The 12,684-nt window shown below is 54.6% G+C and overlaps 1 pseudogene; it reads right to left on the bottom strand.

Annotated features, from left to right (window-relative positions):
• Positions 1-12,202: 12,202 nt before the first annotated feature.
• The window catches only part of LOC101590794, a 1,501-nt pseudogene continuing 1,019 nt past the window's right edge, over positions 12,203-12,684 (bottom strand).

Below are 12,684 nucleotides of genomic sequence, written 5' to 3'. Positions count from 1 at the left end.
ATTCCACGAGGGCTCTCAGCAGCCCCCATCCCTGCCCTAGTCTGGGTTAGGGATATCTGAGGGGGCGACAGACCACCTTCCAGGTTCTACCATTGTCCCCTTCACACTGTGGGCACTGAGTCCCAAAGAGGGACTGGCACCCCCACCCCCACCCAAGGTCACAAAGCTGCAGGGACATGGCTGTAGCCCTGGGCACCCAGGCCCCTCACCAGGCTAAGCCCTGGAGGTTGCATGAGGAGAAGAGATAAATGCAAATGCTCCTTTTTGCAGGGAGCGGCTGAGCATGAGGCGCTTCTGGGGGAGCTCGGGCGCTCCTCATGCAGGGAGGGATGAGAACAGAAGTTTCATCTCAGAAAAGGTGTCCAGACAATTTTGCACAGACATTGGAGGATCCTCATTAATTTCACTCAGCACACATGTATTGAATGCCTACTGTGTGTCAGCCAGGCAGGCCCACCTGTCACCTGGCACAGAATGTCTGAACGGGGAGGGGTCTTGGGGACCATCTGCTCGAAGCCCTTCACAGAGTGCTCAGCTGCACCATGTAGCCCCTCCCCCACACCCCTGCACACACATTCTGCCCTCTGATCACTGATGGCCTGTAAGAATCTGCTGACCCGGGTACACATCCCAGGGACCCTGCAGGGCCACCCCTCAGCACCAGTGAAGAAGACACCCGGCATTTGTGGGCACTTAGACTACAAGCCTGATGCCTTGTGCGTGCCGTCTCGATTTAGCCCTGACACAATGCTGTCTTTGCCAAGCAGTAGTGTAATCTGGGTGTCACTGACAGGAGCCTTGCTGGGCCTGCTGATTGATCCCTGGCTAGCCTCCCCCCCCCCAGCCGATACCACCCTGTGCGATACCACCCTGTGCGCATGCTGGTTTCTCTGCAGGAGGGCCTCCCCTCTCCCTTGTCCCTTGGGCACAGCTGCGAGGATTCCTTTCATTCGCAGCCCAGGTGTTGCTGGGGCCCTTCCTGTCCTTCCTCACACTGGATGATAGGGACAGCTGGTGCCTTTGGGCTGTGTGGCCATCCCTCACTTAGCAAGGGAGCTCCTGGAGGGTGTTGCTAGTCTTCAGTCTCCTCAGTGTCTTCATGGGGTGCATACAGAGTAGGTGCCTGGGAGACACGAGGGAAAAGGACAGAATTTCTGAGCTAGCAAATGAAGGAGCAGATGGACCTCTTGACCACTTAGAAGGGTCTATCTCCTGCGAAAAATTGGAAGTTCAGAGAGTACTGTGCCCACGGTAGAGGCCTTATGGTTGGCCCAAGCCTGCCAGGGCACAGTACTCCTGCTGAGCCCCTGCACCCTCAGCATGTGGGGTCAGGTTTTTTGGAGTTTGTTTTTGTTTTTGTTTTTTGGGGGTCTTTTTCCCATTTTCTGCCCACCCCCAATGGGTTACATTTTTGTCTTCCCCACTTTACAGCTGGGACAGCTGTTAGCTTCATCAGTGAGTATTTTCAGGGGGCTGGGACTGAACCCAGGACCTCATGTATGCTAGTAAAGTATGTACCCTACTTCCGTGCTCCAGCCCTCACTATTATGAATGGATCTAGAGCTCCCAGAGTTTTGGTGGTGGTATTTAATTAAAGCTTAGGTTGCTCACACTGTGCTGCGTCCTCTGAGCTTGTTTTGGAGGTGTCAAGGGAGCCTTGGACAAGCTGTTGTCATCTCTGAGTCAGTGTCTGTCTACGAGATGATGCCGCGTCCTTGCTAGACTTTCATGATAAAAGGCACTTTGTAGATACAAACCTGACTTTTAAAGAAGCCAAAGCAGGAGGATTGCAAGTTCAAGCCTACCCTAGACAACTTAGCAAGACTGTCTCAAAAAAAAAAAGTAAATAAAAGGGGCAGGAAATGTATCTCAGTGTGAAGGCCCTGGGTTCAATGCCCAGTACTACAGTAGCACACACAAATAAAACAAAAAACCTAAAATATGACTTGAGTCACACCTACAGATGCAGTTATAGGAATCACAACTGTACGGCAGAAATGCACTCTGAGCACTGGCTCTGTGCCCGTTGGGGTTGACCCTGGTCCCTGCCTGGTAGATGGGCAGTGTCTGGGGAGGGCAGTCAGGTGCGCAGGAGACTTGAACTGGGGCAAGGTCCCTGCTAGAGCAGTCAGCACCGCCTGATCAGGGTGGCCCTGTGCACCTGCCCTGTGCCCTTTTGCTGGGCATGGGCGACAGCATCCTTGCTGTGGAGGAGTCTTAGTGGGAGATACGAGCCCTAGGCAAGCTGCAGCCTTGGGCCTGGCTGTAGAGTAGAGATGACCTGGGGATGTGGGAATCGAGAAGTGGCAGGTAGGAAAGGCGCCGTGGCAGGCCCTGGGCAGAGCTGGTGCAGTTTGAGCTGCTGTTGTCATTGTCCAGGGGACAGACCATCTGGCCCAGCATTGGCACATAGAATCTTGGTTTCACTTGTGCCCCGAAATTCAAACTACTTTGCAGCCATTGAGAATGCTGTCCCTCCATTCCTTGGGCTGCTGTTGGCCCCCACTCAAAGGTAGTCAGAGCTGTAAGCCAGCGGGTAGGGAGGAAATGTGGAGTTTGGAGGGTAGTGGGGCCTCATTCTGGGCCTATTTTAAGGCCTGTGGGTTCCGGCCACTACCTGTTTCTAGGGTTGAATCATCCCAGAGGTTTGGTGGAGGGAGACCCGGCATCCTTTAGGGGAGCCTTCAGGACCCTGAGGCTCACACCCTACAGAGGCGGAGCCCCAGCTGCAGCGCAGGGCCCTGCAGTCAGCTGCTAGGCACCACTGGGCCTGGTGTGGGTGAGTCATTTGTCCCCTCCAGGCAGGCTTCTGAGGGTCAGCTAAGCCTTGAGGCCACCAAAGAGAAGCCTGAACTGGACACTTGTGTAGGAACATCCTCAGTATCCCTAGGCAAAAATCTTTTTCCATTTAAAAAGGTTATACACATATTATGGAACTTGGAACACAGAAGACAGTGGGGAAAATTACTCAATATTCCCAGTTACACAGACATACTTGTTAATATTGTGAAGTCTTGCCCTCCAGTTTTTCCAAAGACCTTCTTAAAATACTTGACACGAGGGACTGGGGAGATGGCTCAGAATAAGCGCTTCCCTGGCAAATGCAAGGGCCTGAGTTCAATTCCTGGTTCTGAAAACAAAAACAAAAACAAAAACAAAAACAAAAACAAAACAACTTGACACGAGCCAGGCATGGTAGTGCGTGCCTGTAATCCTAGCACTCAGCAAGTCAAGGCAGAAGGATTGCCCTGAGTTTGAGGCCAGCCTGGGTTCCATAGTGAGTTCAAGACCAGCCTGGACTGCATAGTGAGACCCTGTCTCAAAAAATAAAACAAAAACCAAAACCATAATATTCCATATCTGTGTCTTAGTCTTGCTTTCTTGCTTTTTAACTTAGCAGTTTCCATGTTGCTCAAATGCCAAACATACTTAAGTGCCTACATGATAGTCGAGTGGCTGTGCTATAACTTACTTAATTAGCTTAATCTTGTTGGAAACTTAGCTTGGATCCAATTTTTCACCATTATAAATAACTTGTAGCAGGCCTCTTTCTGAGTGAAAAGGTTTTTTTATTTGACTGGCAACCCCCAAAGTTGCTGTTGGACCCCAGGGGTAGGGTTGAGCACCCAGGTGATGGGCATGTACAGACTGGGCTTAGAGGAAGCATGGTGAGTGTCAGGTACAGAGCAGAAGGGAAGATGAGCCAGGGAAGGGAGCAGTGAACTTCCCAGCTCAGGCTCTCCAAGGGAGAGCTGGAAAGGATCCAGCATCCTTTGAGACATCTGGCCAGGCACCTCCTTGTCCGTGATTCCCCAGATGGTCTTCTTTCTCTGGCGTTCTGCACCCGAGGTGCTTCAGGCTCACCCTTGCCTATGTTGGCAGATGCCTCTTGGCTCCCCAGCCAAGGACCTCAAGGCCTGGGAGCAGCACCTCTGAGCCAGGCTGGCTGCCCACCTGTTTCCCACATGCACCTGTGCTTTCACTTGTGTCCCACCTGCTCCCTACCTGCATTTCGTCTGTATCTGCTCCCCCGCCTGCACCTGCTCCCTGATTGAAGCTGCTCCCTCCTGTATTTGTGCTCTACCTGCACCTGCTCCCAAACTGCACCTGCTCCCTACCTGGAGCTGCTCCCCACCTGGAGCTGCTCCCCACCTGGAGCTGCTCCCCCACCTGCATCTGTTCCCTAATTGGAGCTGCTCCCTCCTGCACCTACTCTGTACCTGCACCTGCTGCACACCTGCACCTGCTGCACACCTGTACTTGCTCCCAAACAGCACCTGCTCCCTAGCTCCCAAACAGCACCTGCTCCCTACCTGGAGCTGCTCCCCCACCTGCACCTGTTCCCTAATTGGAGCTGCTCCCTCCTGTACCTGCTCTCTATTTGCACCTGCTCTCCACCTGCATCTGCTGCACACCTGCACTTGCTCCCAAACAGCACCTGCTCCCTACCTGGAGCTACTCCCCCACCTGTACCTGTTCCCCACCTACACCTGCTCCCTAATTGGAGCCCATCCCTCCTGCACCTGCTTGCCTCCTGCACCTGCTCCTTCCTCCACCTGCTCCCCACCTGCACCTGCTCCCTTCTGTGCCTGTACCTGCTCCCTAACTGGAGCTGCTCTCCACTGCATCTGCACCTGCACTTTCACTTGCACCCCCACTTGCACAACCCTCCTGCACCTGCATGCACAGTGCAGGTCAGCAGAGAGCTGCATTGCTGTATGTGGGCTCCTTTTCTGCTCCTGAGCCCTGTGCATGCTGTCACCAGACCTCCAGTATAGAGGAAGGCTCTTCTGTCCCATTTGAGGATCATAGCTGAGGTCCCTATAACAAAGGATAGATTAACAAGAGAAAGGCATGCAGCTTTCGGTAGTGTCAGTTTGCTGTGACACAGGAGCCTGCATAAGGGCCGAAGAAGCAGAGAGTGACTCTGGCCTTTTCATGGGGGGCTTGATGACAAATAGACGGTGGGTACTTGAGTGAAAGTGGGACCCACGCTGAGAACCTGGGGAAGCCACCCAGGCCTGTTCAGATTCTTCTCTGCATCTGAGTCTTCTGGTCACCTTTAGAATGGCCAGTGGCCGCCTTCCGGCCTGCATGGGGACAGTCAAGCTCTCTCTGAGGTGTGTGGCCTGTTTCTGGAGGAGGGCAGAGGGATGGTGTGAGTGACCTTCCTGCCTCTGCTGTTGTCTCAGATGTCAAGGTGCCATGTTTGGGGGGTGGCCTGTCCCAAGCCCCATCTGCCTCCATCTGAATGTACCCAGCCCAGCCTGCCATGGTGACTCTCTCCTGGTCATTACCCAGAGACAAGGGCCAACCACAGCCCTGGGGGTCCCCTCACCCCCTGACTAATAGGGCTGGGGCCTGAGCTGTCTCTGAGCCCTCACTTGCCCACTCCACAGGGACCGCCTTGATGCCTACCCTCCAGCAAAAAGGTCTAGATGCTGTGGAGCTCCAACCTTGGCCTCTTGTGACTCCTGGGGGTCCTTGAGGCCCCTCCACCCTGGGCTGTCTGCTTGTAGTTGCTACCTGCAGTTGCTATGTGCGCCCCATCTGCGGGAACCTCAGTGGTCGGCCCAAGGGTCCCTGTCCAGCCTCTCTGACCTTGTGCAGGATTCCTGCTGTGTCCTATGACTGTGGAGCCTCCTCCCTCACCCTAGCCCTGAGCTCCCCTGCAGCCGGGTTGGCCCTGACTCTGCGTGTTCTATGCCAGCTCAGCGTGGGTGATGCCTGGGCACAAGGAGCAGCATTCGGAGGGGGTGGGAGCATGTGTGGTGATGGGGCATGCTGAAGGAGGTACTCAGCTCCTTGCGTGGGTCCTTCCTCATGGAGCAGGGCCTGAGCAAAGACAAGGCAGAGGAGGGTCTGGAGTTAATTTGCTGTGCTGCTCTGGGGACATCGCTATGGCTCTCTGGGTAGAGGACTGCTTATTGCCATCTTCCTTCAGGATGGAGGGGGTGAGGCCCAGAGCCCCTCTGTGCTGCCCACATGTGGCAGCACACCCACCTGTGACCGTGACAGCTGGGGGCGGCTGTGGGAAGCCCATTTCCTCTGGCTCAGTTTCCTCTTACGCAAAGGAGAGGAAAGGTTCTGCGCCACTGGACGCAGCTGAGCACTGGGGCACCTGCCCACAGCCCACACCTGCAGCCCCGACACCTGTGAGAGCTCCTGATCGGCAGTGCCCAGTGCTTTTGGGGGCCAGAACCCAGGGTGTTCTGGGACAGCAGAAGCAAGGGAAAAAGGCAAACAGGAAGAGGCACACATCCGCCGTCCAGCGGGCCCTAGAACAGGGAACTAAGAGCCCCGCCACCCTGTGAGGGATGTGGCTTCACGTTTTGAGGTGGGTTTCCTTACTGTCTGCTCTGTGCTGAGCTCCAGGGCGTCCTGGGCCACATTCCTGCCCCAGGAGGAGGGAGCAGCACCCAGGGCAGCCTCCCTGTTGAAACTCCGGGCCCTGGTCACTCTCTAGGCCACGGCCATCCGTTCTCATGCTCGCACCCGGAAGTTTGTCCCAGGACAGATGTGCATTGCCTTTTGCTTCTGGCGGTTCCATCGTGGTCCAGCAGTTGGGGGAGAACTGGCCCCTGGTTTTGGGGTGAAGGACATTGTAGAAGTGCAAGTGGGAAAGGGGTGGGCGTGGGCGGCTTTCCCAGGAGGATGTGCAGAGCAGGGGCCAGGAGGGTGTGGATCTGTCAGCTGAGCCCTTGCCCTGGGCAGTGTCACCTGTCCAGTCTGAGTGGTCCTTGCTGGCCCATCCCAGGAGCCTGTGTGCCTGAGTCAGTGTCGTGACAGGGCAGCAGGGTTCTGACTCAGCGAGGAATCAGACCCTCACTTCCTGGGTCCTCAGTTACTGTGTCCTTGGTGAGAGACTTCGTCAGGCGGCATAGGCCCGGCAGAAGTTAGGGGAGAGCTACTTGAGGTGGCTGCAGAGGGAGCCACGCCTTCCAGGGTGAAGGCAGCGGGGCGGCCGGTGTGAGCCTGGTCCTCTTCACACCCAGGAGTACTCCTGGGCCCAGGCAGCTGGGGTGTCAGCAAGGCTTGTCGGCATCTTACTGAGAAGTAACTTAGGAAGTGCAGAATGCCCTCTGTCCTTTCCAGGTGCCCGTTGGTTTCCCAGGGCTGTTACCAAGTCAGCACCTCACAGAAGATGAGTTCTTAACTTGGCAGAACTCTCCCCTGCCTGGTACCAGTGAGGCATGGTGAGCGCTCTGGCCTTGTCCTGCGGTGACCAGGCGTCAGGAGGAATGCGCTCCCTGTGTCACCTAAGATGCCACTGGCCTGAGACCTAATGTGCCGTGCTAAGTGTGTTGGATACTGAAGTGTTCTTTAACTAACTGGCAGTGCAGTCTACTTTGGAGCCCCCCAACTGTCCCTCAAGCCACCCCGGTCTAAATTCCTGCCTGACGGTGCTGGGCCAGGTGGGCTGAAGGTTGTGTGGTCTGACGTGGCTCTGGATCCAGTACCCAGCAGAGGGAGAAGGAGGAGTGGGGTGCACTTCTGAGCTCCGATACTGGGTCTGGGTCCCAGCCGCCTGCTCTTCCAGAGAGTGAGGCGAGGGGGTTCTAGGCCTTGTGGCTCTGCCCTGACCCTGTGCCCCACAGTGCGTGGGTGGAGGCCAGAGGAGAGTGACTGTGGCTGGTCTGTGGGCAAGGGGTACTGACAGCGGCGTTGCAGATTCACGGCGCCTGCTGGGGCACCTGGCCGGATGTCAGCAGAGCTGAGGCGGATTCAGGCTGAAGAGCAGAGCACCTGTCCACCAGAGGCATCGTGTATCTGAGAAGCAGAAGCTGGGTGTGGTGGCACAGGCCTGAAATCCCAGCACTCCTAGCACTGAGGAGGCCGAGGCAGGAGCATCACAAGTTCAGGGCCAGCCTGGCCACAAAGAGAGATGTTGTCTCAGAAACAAAACAAATAACAAAACAAAGCAGAGGTTAGGAATATGGATGAGGCCTCAGAGCTGGGGCTTTGGTGCTGACGCTGCCGTCCCGGCTTGGAACAGTGACAGGCCTGAGTCAGTGTGGGCGCTGCGGGCAGGTGCCACGGGGTGTTGGTAACAGGATTGCATGAGTAGTTTTGTGGGTGCTTCTGTGGAAGAGGCTGCTTTGTGGGAGCCCCTGTGCCCCAAACTGTACCTCGAGGTCACTGTTCTCAGGGCCTCACGCTGAGCCAGCCCAGCACAGCCTGCAGAGCTGGCCACGAGTCCCAGCCCCTCCACACTGGGAAGCGGTCACTAGGGAAATGTTGACACTCAGGATTTCACAACACTGTCCAGGTCTGAGCTGCGTCACACACAGGGCTCTGGCTGACAGCGGCATGGGTGAGTGTAAGCTGCTGGCCATCTCTGCTGCATAGTTACAGCCACTGGCTGCCTGCTCTGATGACAAAGACATCATGACCAGTGAGGTACAGTGACCTCGCAGACAGGTGGTCAGGAGCCAGCATGACCAGGACATGCCCTGAGCTTCAGTCATGGCCTCAGAGGCAGCCCGGCCCTGCCCCAGAGCCACAGTGTGACATCGGCCTTGTGATCCAGGCCTGGAGCCTCGGTTTCCTCATCAGGTAATGAGAATCAAAGGAGCCAGGGCAGTTTAGTGTGGGCAGACCAGACCTGTGGCTGCAGGTAGCACATGGCACCCCTGGCAGAGCTGGCTGTGCAGGGAGGCCTGGAGTGGGGGCAGGGCAGGGGTGACTCCCACAGCTGGCCTCAGAACAGAGACCTTGGGGCAGGAGCATGGCCAGGGAAGGGCTGAGGCTGGCCGCAGTGCTGGGAACCCTACTGCAGACGCGGGGGCTTTTGGGACTGCAGTGTGGGAGCCTGGCTTTTCTCTTGGAGATATGGGGGCAGGAGGGGCTCAAGGCCTTGTTGGGCTCTTGCATCATGGAAACCCCAAGCTCCCCAGGTCAGGCCCTCGAGACAGCTCACACTGGGACCTGACTGACCAGTTTGCTTTCATCCCAGGGCTCTTCAAGGCAGCCTGGCCTGCGCTGGGCAGCGGCTTTGTCTTTTGTGTCCTGGGGAGGGAGGCATGGGGCCCTTTGAGCGGCCACAGAAGCCCATTCATCCCACACTCGGTGGCCTGGCTCGGGGAAGCTCAAGGGCCAGGGGCTTGGAGTTTTCCCAAGGAGGCTGGTGGAGCCTGCTGCTGACTGAGCACGCTCTCGAGAGCCCAGGGCCAGGCAGCCGTGGGCTGAGCCGGTCCCGGCCTGGTCACACTGTGTGTGTGCATGATTCTAGCTGTATGACATTCTGGAAACGGCAGAATAACAGAAATAGCACAAGTCGGTGGTTACCAGGGGTTGGCGGAAGAGAGGGCTCAATTGATGCCCACAGCCATGTTCTCCTGACTCTGGTTTCCTCCTACCCCAACTCCTGGGCCACCAACCTCACCTTCTCCTGGCGGCTCTGAGTGCTGACCCCATCCCTGCCACCTGTGCCCTTAACTTGTGACTTAGCTGGTGGCCCTGATGAGAAGTCCCCTTCCCTGGATCAGGCTGCAAGTTCCCCCCTCCACTCCTCATCCAGCCTGCTGCTGCTGCAGCACCTGCCCTTTCCTAGCTCATGGTGGCCTCTGCTTCCCAGAGTGCCAGAGGACAGGGCTGCAGGACTCCACCCACTGTCAGCGCGTAGGCTGGGGTCACAGTCCGCTGGACTCCGTCCCTGCTCACTAGTGCAGCCGACCTCCTGATGAGACTGAGCTCTAGGAGGAAGTGCGGCGTGGCCCTCGGTGCATGGAAGCCCTCAGCGTGCATGTGTGGAAGGCAGGAACGGGGTGCAGCTCCCACGCTCCCCATGAGACCCAGAACACTTCTTCAGCCTCTCCTGGTGCTAAAACCAGGGCAGGATGCTTGTGTTGTGCAATTGTGTCATTGCGCCCTGTGTGTCCCTCTCCCCCCAGCATTTTACTGAGAGTATTTTGGTTACTCTGAGAAAGCAGTGTGCTCAGGGTGCAAATGGAAAAGGTACAAGAAGATTCTGAGGATCCTGGTGCCCCAGCTTCTTTCTCCAGAGCTTGTGGTGACTTGATGCATTCAGGTTTATGGGGGCCTGGCGTGTCTGCTCACTTAAATTTGGCAGTCCAAGAGGTAGCCACTTCTGGGACCACTGGTTTCCAAGCCAAGAACCAGACACTGAGGTGCAGAGTTTGCCTGAGCCATACAGCCAGAATTAGGGGAACCCGAGGGACCCCACAGCCCGGCCCTAACCCGGCTCCATCCAGGCCTCTGTCCTCTGCGCTCTCCTGGCCTGCCTTGCAGACTGTATTTCTATCCCTGTCAACTCTTTCTTTAGTAGCACAAACCTCTGAAGTTGTCTGGCCCCTTTTTTCTTTCTGGTAGTGCTGAGGTTGGAGCCCAGGGCTGTCTTGCCTCAGATCTTGAACCCAAGATCATCTTGCCTCAGCCCTGCAGAGTGCCCTGATGCCTTTCAACAGCTACATGGAGCTCCATCCCGTGAGCACTCGCTCACTCAGTCACTTCTTTATTGACGGGACAGTTCCATTGTTTCGTGTACAGCGCTCGAATAATCACGCAATTGTGCACGTTGTACCAGGAGACCGTAATGTTAAGTGAAATTAATCAGATGTGCAAGCAGAGTATTGTATGATTTGCATGAGAAGCCAAATATAAATAGGGCAAAAGAAAAGGTCGATATTAGGAAGTAGGGAAGTGGTCTCCCTCAAGTGGAAGGGGGTTCAGGGATAGGAGGAGTGAGAAGAGAGGGGAGCTTTGCTGGCATGCACGCCAGCTCTGCACACACTAAATAAAGGGCCGCAGGGGGAGAAGTGCTCGGTGGGATTGTGTTTTGAGTGTTCTCACCCAGCATCTCCGCGGAGATTTTGCCGGCCACGTCCCTGACGGGATTCGAGGTCCGGCTCCACCACACCCTCCTCTCCCCGAGACCTGCCAGGGTTTGGGTCTTTGCAGGTCTGATAGGCGCAAAATGGAATTTTGTAATTTTGGGGGTTTTGTGGTGCTTGGTCAAAACCAGGGCCTCATGTGTGCTAGGCAGGTGCTCCACCTCAGAGCCCCATCTCTGGTCCCAGAATTTTGTGATTTTTTTCCCCACCCCCTCCCCACAAATTTTGTGATTTTAATCTGAAACATTCAGCTGGTGTCGTGCCAGGTTTGGAAAGCCACTTGTGTCTCCCTTGAAGCCCGCCCGCTGTTTTATTTTCCTGTCATCGTGTAGGACTTAGGTTAAGGAGCTCAGCCAGGAGCTGGCTTATTTTTCCAACATGGTGCTTGCTTTTTTCTTCCTCTTTTTTTTTTTTAGGTTTTTGTAGTAGCATAAGGGGAAGCAAACAGGCTGTTCTGTTTTTTGCTTTCTGTGTGTGTGTGTGTGTGTGTGTGTGTGTGTGTGTGAGTGTGTGAATGCGCACGCCTCTGCAGGTTTTTCCTCTGGAAAATGTTTAAGTTTTTGTGCAGTTCATCTTTTTCTTTTGGTTCATTATGTATTTGTGAATGTAAACATTTATAATGCAAATTCACTCATTAAAAAACTTAGTTACAAATTACAACATTACAGATAATTCCTTTTGTCCATTTCACGTGAAGACCTTAGTGACCCACCTAAGGAATGTAGTGTACAAATTGGAAGTGTCTTGGAGTTTTTAAGTATATTTAATCCACAAACTTATGCATGCTTTGAACAGTTTTTTAAAATGAGAGAATCTTAAACAAGAAGCATGCCCAGCACCCGCATTTAGGTTTTCTGACTTTGATACTAGTCTGACACAGCTCTAGTAACCATGCTGCACTGAGACCTGTAATGGTACAGGCTAAATCATGATTTGTTAAGTCTACCTCTCTCCCCTGAATGTTTAGGCTGGTCATAAAGTTAGCAGTGGTGAAGTACATAAGCGTAATACTTTATGGCAGCCCCTTGTATAAATTGCTGTCTAGCAAAATACAAACGGCCACAAAGATTTGTTTATAGTAGACATTGAAATGTACCACTAGACAGCGTGTCCTGAACATATGGGCACATTTTAAAACAGTAAGACAATTTTGTTTGGCCAGCGAGATAGCTCAGCAGACTGAGCGCCTGCTTAGGCACAGGGCAGGGGCCTTCCCTGGCAACCGCCCTGAGGTGCACTGAGTCCGGGTGTGGTGGCGCAGGCCTGTAATCCCAGCGCTGGAGAGGCTGGAAACAGGAGGATCACTGCGAGTCTGAGCTGTGCAGTGAGACCCTGTGCTAAGTACATTTTTAAAAAGAAAAAAGTAAAAAAAGCCCAGGCTCTAGGATTTTACAGGGAGTATTCCACCCCAGTGTGCCCCACGCTGACATGGGAGGGCTTGGTGGTTTCTGAGTAGGAGGATTTGTTCTCTGCAGTGTGCCAGTTCTTCAGGCTGGTTTTCTCCATGCTTGACGCTGTAGCCTACGTCATCCAGAACTACGTAGTCAGTGGGTCCCCAAATATACCTTACAGGGTGCTCCATGTTTCCAGGTGCTATTGTTTTGTGAGTTCTTGATGTGGTCTTATTTGTTGTCACAGTACCAGTTTCTCTTCGAGCCACTGTCTGTCTGTGAATATCTGTAGTATGCGAGATATGACCGATGGAAGACTCGTCCTCCAAAGCTGAGACGCGTGCATGTCCAGCCACCGGTGTACCTTGTGGGCCAGTGCAGTTGTTTGATAAGCAACACTAGCTAGAGATTCGGATTTGTATTCTTTGGTTTCTTCTTCT

Source organism: Octodon degus, unplaced genomic scaffold (assembly GCF_000260255.1).
Source record: "Octodon degus isolate 3935 unplaced genomic scaffold, OctDeg1.0 scaffold00153, whole genome shotgun sequence".
NCBI classification, from domain to species: Eukaryota; Metazoa; Chordata; class Mammalia; order Rodentia; family Octodontidae; genus Octodon; species Octodon degus.
The sequence above is the reverse complement of the archived record's forward strand: the minus strand, read 5'-3'. Positions and strand labels throughout refer to the sequence as shown.